The 6,709-nt window shown below is 29.5% G+C and overlaps 1 long non-coding RNA gene across 1 annotated transcript; it reads right to left on the bottom strand.

Annotated features, from left to right (window-relative positions):
- Positions 1-4,188: 4,188 nt before the first annotated feature.
- Positions 4,189-6,204, bottom strand: LOC118646263. The gene is made up of 2 exons (XR_004963802.1): positions 5,431-6,204; positions 4,189-5,335 (listed from the first exon to the last, which is right to left on the bottom strand). It is a non-coding gene; the product is annotated as an uncharacterized LOC118646263 (long non-coding RNA).
- Between the last annotated feature and the right edge of the window lie 505 nt (positions 6,205-6,709).

Genomic DNA, 6,709 nt, shown 5'->3' on the forward strand with positions numbered 1-6,709 from the left:
GTAATAAATCATTTTTATGAGAAGAGAGATTTATGCGCGCTTTTGATGCTACATTATTGTATTGAGCAGCCAGTAGTACGGATAACACGTACGTTGAATTCTTTTTTTCCGACCGACGGATAATGCTTAAAAAAAAGTTGCGCTACTGTTCGATTAATTTTCCGTACATGAAACGCGTTTTGTCACGTCGTCATCCGTATGCCGAAGTTCAGCGATTTTTATTTCTCTCTTCCTTTCCCTCAGGGGGCCGTTTTGTCCCGTGGGCTTCGGCCCGCGTGCTGGAGAGAGCTTAATTATTTCCAACAATCGGGGCACAATGCGCCTGAGGTTGAATTCTAACGACTCGATGGATGCCGCGAAATACGTGCTTTGCGTAGTCAAATCGCGTGGGATCCGACTTGACTCGTGCTCGAATAGGGAGAGAGAGAAAGAGAGAGAGAGAGAGAGAGAGAGAGAGAGAGAGAGAGAGAGAGAAATTTGCACAATTGAACAACCGGCATTAATTGAAATCATGACCGCTGTTATATGCTTTTGCGATTATACATATGGTGATTCATTATAAAGCAGCAATGTTTTGGACATAACATGCAGAGATGCAAAGACGTGTTTGTATTTCATCTTATTGTCAGTTTCGAGATTCTATAACTGGATTAATATTGATTTAAAAAACCTTTCTATAATTAAAGAATAATTTTATCTTTTCTTCAGTCACGTAACGGAAAAGAAGTATGTGAGATATATATATCTTTGATTTTTCTTTATGTGTTACCGCTAAATTATCATTTTAGTACATTAGCGTTTTAATAGTAAATCATATAATATATAAAACATTTGTTGTAAGCAGTGAAATATTGAAATAACGTACAATTTAGTTCCGAAATTTTATAATCTTAATAATAATTCTATTCTACATGATTGTATTTTACGTTAATTTCATATTTATTATCCGACGTAAAAGAACTTCATACAAGACATACTCAAACTTTTAATTTCAGTTAAATGATAAGAAGTGATAGGATGTTTCCTGTATCTACTTGATCATTTAGAATATTTCTATTATTTTTAAACAAAGAATGGTAAACAAAGAATACCGAAGAAAAAAGTTGTTCGTTTAAAAGGGGCAAATATTGTAAATAAACACCATTTTTTACGTTTTATTATTTTGCGAGATTTTAAAAACATTTTTTTAATTGGATAAAAAATCGATTTAAATGTGATTTTTTTATGTTAGGTCATCTTAAGACCAATATAGCCTATATGGTTGAATTTGTTCTTTAATAAAAATATGCAATTCTATTTTTAAAAAATAGTGACAATCTTTAAAAGATCAAGTTACAGAAAAAGTATCCTGTATATAAAATATATTTATTGTGCAATGTGATTTAACAATATCCTTGCTTTTTTATAAAGCGCATGCAAAACAAATGCAAATATAACAAATATAACGAAATGCTGTATGTAAAGTTTGCACCTTATCTTATTGCATCGCAAATTTTGATGCACTTGCAATACAAATCTGCCGAATTAACAAAAAAAATGACACTTTGAAAACATGCCAACTTTCCGTGGCATTTAAAATTAAAAAATTATTTTTTCTACAGAATTCTTGAAAAGTTCTATAGGTACAGATAGGTTTTAGAAATAGTTGTGGCCTTTAATCATTTTTAAATAATTTTAAACCTGTACGTTGGCATTTCACCACAGGAGTAAAGTACTTTCAAAGTGTCATATTTTTAATTAATTTGGCGGAACTATTGCTACAAACTATTAGGAACTGTAAAACTATCGCAAGTGCAAATAAAACTTGTATCAAAACTTGCGGTGTAAAAAGATAAGGTGCCGACTTCATACACGCACACACTGAAATGTGCCTTCCGGTGAAGAAGTACTATTGCAAGATACAAACAGATCTCGGATAATTGAAATGCTTCCGGGATTGCAAACGAAGACAAGAAGAATCGTCGACGAACGTTTCTTTTTTCGTGCTATGTAAATTGCATTACCGTTGGATATCAGTGTCGCGCGAAAAAAATCAAATTGCGCTCGCCGGTGTACCGCTCGTTTCCTCCTGGTCGACCCGGTGCGGCCATTAAACATTCATATTCTCGCGGGCGTAAACTTTAAAATTCTGTCATGAATGTCGAACTTTTCCTTTATCGCGTCGCGCGCCTCACTGAAACTTCTTCTCCGACTTAAACGTCGTGAAATGCCGTCTAGTAAAGAGGTGTAGTCAGAATTTCTCAACTCTTATGCGCGAAAAAATAAAAAGATCTGCCGATAACTCTATTTTCGCACTAAATTTCTATTAAACCAGTTGCTTTTTAAATTTGAGAATAGTCTTATCGATTTTCCTTGTATTGTGTAAAATATCACAGTATGTAACAGGAGCGTAAAGTCGGCCTTTGTGCACGAGTATTTACCTGCACGAGTGCAAAAGGCTGTTATATTCGTGTTGCATACCGTATTTTTTATTACTCATGCGTCAATGTATGGTCCCTTAAGTGTCTTTTCACAAATTAACAAATTAGCCAAGATTAGGTTCGCGAAAGCGACAAAGCGTCGGTCAATTCTACAAGAATTACCATATATGTGTATCGCGAGATAACGCGCATGCGAATACTGAAATGATCAAACGAATTGAAAGTCGTGCTGAAATGTTTTTCGCCACAATTCACACTATTTATGATAACTGCAGTTATCATATACAAAAAAAATTGTAATTATAAGTTTATAGTAACATTTATGATATTATTTGTAAGTATGCATACGTGTTTGCAAAGCATTTACATAATAAAAAATTATAAATTTAATATTATATTATTTAAATATTTATATTAACAATCACAAATTTCTATTTATAATTGATGACGTCACCGTTCTTCAATTATCCGTGTGTCCTGTATTTAAAGACCAAAAATGCAAAAAATTTTTTAAAGTTTATTTGTTCATAAAAATATTTGCTTCAAAATACAAGTTATGTAGCTTATACGTACAAATGAATGGTGTTCCCGGGTTCGGAATAGATTGAGGAATAAGATTATAATCGTCAAATTACGATTACAAGCCGTACAAAAAAGATATTTTTAAAATAAAAGCGCTTAAAAGAATAAAATTTTTGATCACATAAATATGTTTTTTTACGGCTTGTAAACGTAATTTGACAAATATAGTCTTATTCCTTTTATTCCAAACTGCGAGACACCATTTATTTGTAAGTATAAGCTATATAACTTGTATTTTAAAGCAAATTTTTTCATGAACAAAGATAAATAATGACTCTGCATTATTGACCTCAATCAAGTTTGATGGGCAGTTTAGCATCCTCTTAAGTATTTACAATTACAAAACGAAAAACAACAAAATTTCGGCAAACATGTTATTTTTAATTGTAATATCTATCGCCGTAAAAATATTCACTTATAAAATGATGTATTCTCTTATAAAATGTAATACTTGGCAATATTAAATTGGCGAGTAATTATTACTTATTTTAAGCATTGAAAGTACTAACAACACTTTCAATACTTGAAATAAGTATTAATTATAGGCCCATTTAATATTGATTAGTATTGCATTTGTATAATCTAGAGTTTGTAAGAGCGTTTTACATAAATGTTTATAATTAAATATTTATAATTAAAGAAAAAAATTTTTAGTCGTAACTTTGTTGTTTCTAACATTTAACTTAGTTTACTGCTTAAAGTTTATCCTATCTGTGTTGAATACTTTATGTATGTGTTAAGTACGTGTTTGCCAAAATTTTATTCTTCGTTTTGTAATTGTAAATATTTAAACATTTATAATTAAAAAACTTAATTGTAATTTTATTATTTATAATTTTCAAGTTATTTCGTCATTTATAGTCATTGAATGATTTTGAAATTTTTTTTTTCATACTTGTTGTCGAATACCCCTGTGTATACTAACATTATTTTATTAAAAAATTATAGAGTAGTTTATTATTACAAGCAAAACAGTGTGTATGTAATTATTATCAAATTTAAAATAATATATGTAAATATATGTGCGCATGTGCTTTATATCTCGAGTGCTATTTATAATTTGATACAATTGATATTTCCAAAGAGGCTTTCTTTTCTTTTCGTTAAAGAATATAAGTGATACATCCTACATTTGACACAAGTATGTACAAAATGTGAATTTTCTATATACATTTTCTGATGTACATTTTTCTGTTTTTTTTTTTTTTTTAGACTTAAAGTAAGATTTAGATATAAGTCATTGTTTTGTACAAAACAACAGTATTATTTACGACGCTGTGATACACCGTATGCATTATACAATGTAAGCGATAAGCAATGGTGCAAGTTTTCAGCCGCTAGCATCAACGAGATCACCTTGCTGATGCTGACGACTGAAAATTTGCACTACAGGCGATAAGCATTTCTATATTACTATATTAATACTTATTTGTGCAATTTTATCTATTTAATGTTTAATTATAGTTTTGACAATATTTGCGTTATTAGTTCTATTGTACTTGTATTATTTTCTTACGGAAATCTTACTTCATCAATAAACAAAGTATATAAGTGTATTTTTATTATACTTTCATTGTATTTGGACTTTAAGAAAATACATACAACTATTTTATTTTATTTATATCGGAGTCTTGTTATTATGGTCTTCCAGTTTGTATTCCAATACAAGTAAAATCTTCAGCTTTCATAACTTGTGTAAACGTTGTATTTTCTGGCAACGGTTTCATGTCTATCCAAAATCTATCAGTTTGTATAGTTGGCCTTACATCTTGTGTAGATCTGTTGATAATATATATCTATAGAGAGGCACTTTTGTCCTCTCGCAAGGAAATCCTTCAACTACACTTGCAGTAGCTGCGCTAAATTCCACGTATCTTCTAAAAGTTTATAAAAGATTATCAATATTACACATATTAAAACGTTATTGAATAATTAAATGTCATTATAAAAATCTTAATTTTTACATTTAAACACTTATGTAACATGGATTAGTCTCCTTGTTAAATTTCAATGAATCGCAATCCTTTACATTGTTTATATATAATTGAAACACAAATTCCAATCTAAAAAAGACAAAAAACTGCAAAATGTAAAATAATACAAAATATTAAAATAATTATTGTAATTATTTTGAAATACATTATGCCAAATTATAGACCTTGAGTTGTCCCAGTATTTATCCAGTGCTGGTGCAGCTCTTTTGTGACAGCAACTGATAACGCACCACTAAATATAGGCAGAAAAATAAAGCAATTGTATCATAACAAGCCTCAATGAACGATTGCACATTTTTTATCAAAAGGCTCATTGTTTATCCTCTAACCTAACCTAACCTGTCAAGAGAAAGGGATGATTTATATTACAAGTACATATATATATCTGTTTAAATACATTGAATTATAATTATTAAATACGACTAATTTCTTACCTAATTGAAAATATACCTAATGCCTATGCATTATGAACTTGGAAAGATTCCAACAGAAACAGATATTCTCTGCATCTATTATCAACTACAGCATATCGTTCACTACTGAATAGGGCTTCGTAATGATACTATCAGATTATAACATTTATTTAAAAACCAAGCTTTTTGTATTACAAATTATAATATTTGTCAATTGACAATTATTTATCAATATTTGTCTTAAACTGATGTGAAAACATTTCTCATGTCCTAGGGCTGGTTGTTTCAACTTTTTATGGTAAACTAATTACTATATCAGGTAAATGTGTCTGTCTTAATTTATTTAAAAAAAAAGAACGAAGATAGACACATGCTTATCTAAATAATTATTGTAAACATTATAAATAAATTATCTATTTAATATTGTTTAAGTCGAAACTCTAAAGCAATCCGATTTCACGTCGCGTTCGTCAGTCACAAAACACAATTTGACGAGCAATTCATAATAGTATTGTAAAGCCATCCCTTCTAGGAAAAACTGTAAAGAATTTATTACAAAAACTAATACCTTACGCAAAATACAAATTTGTATCTTCTTACATTTGGAGCAAGTGTCTAATCAATTTGACTGCCAATATAAATAATGAGTTGATACATTTTTCAGGCAGCGTAATTTACATAAATTGACGAGAATTAAACTCGCGGAAGAGTAATAAAATAAGAAACCCAGTAAACACAGTAATATAGCAGCAGTGTAACAGCAATGTAACCGAATATAACAGGTTACGTTACTCTGAAATTACACGTAACTTACATGTAAATTACAATTTCCGACTCAGCAATATAACATGTTATAATTACATGTTATCTAACCGTTACACAACAGTTACAAAGAAAAATAAAATAAAATATAAATTTATTTTTTTAAAATTATTTTTATCAACCGCACATACTACATTTAGAATAAATTTTTATTAATTAATTAAATTTAAATTATGCAATTTTTTATTTTATTCTTATTTGCCGCTGCTAGGTTTGAACCCGGGACCTTAGGATGACGAACCTTGTACTCTACCTGCTACGCCAATTTGACTCATCGATATGGGTACTTGTTATTGTCTACATATACTTATATGTTATAAACTGACGCAACTATGTTATTTTTTATAAAAGCAATTAAATTTTGCAAAACATATTAAAAATAAATAGCATTAATTTATTTACTTATTAATTTTATTGTTGAATTTATCTTTTTCCATAACCTTAATAATTTGATGGAAATTGCGATCTATTTAGCACT

This window comes from Monomorium pharaonis, chromosome 6 (assembly GCF_013373865.1).
Source record: "Monomorium pharaonis isolate MP-MQ-018 chromosome 6, ASM1337386v2, whole genome shotgun sequence".
Classification (NCBI taxonomy): domain Eukaryota; kingdom Metazoa; phylum Arthropoda; class Insecta; order Hymenoptera; family Formicidae; genus Monomorium; species Monomorium pharaonis.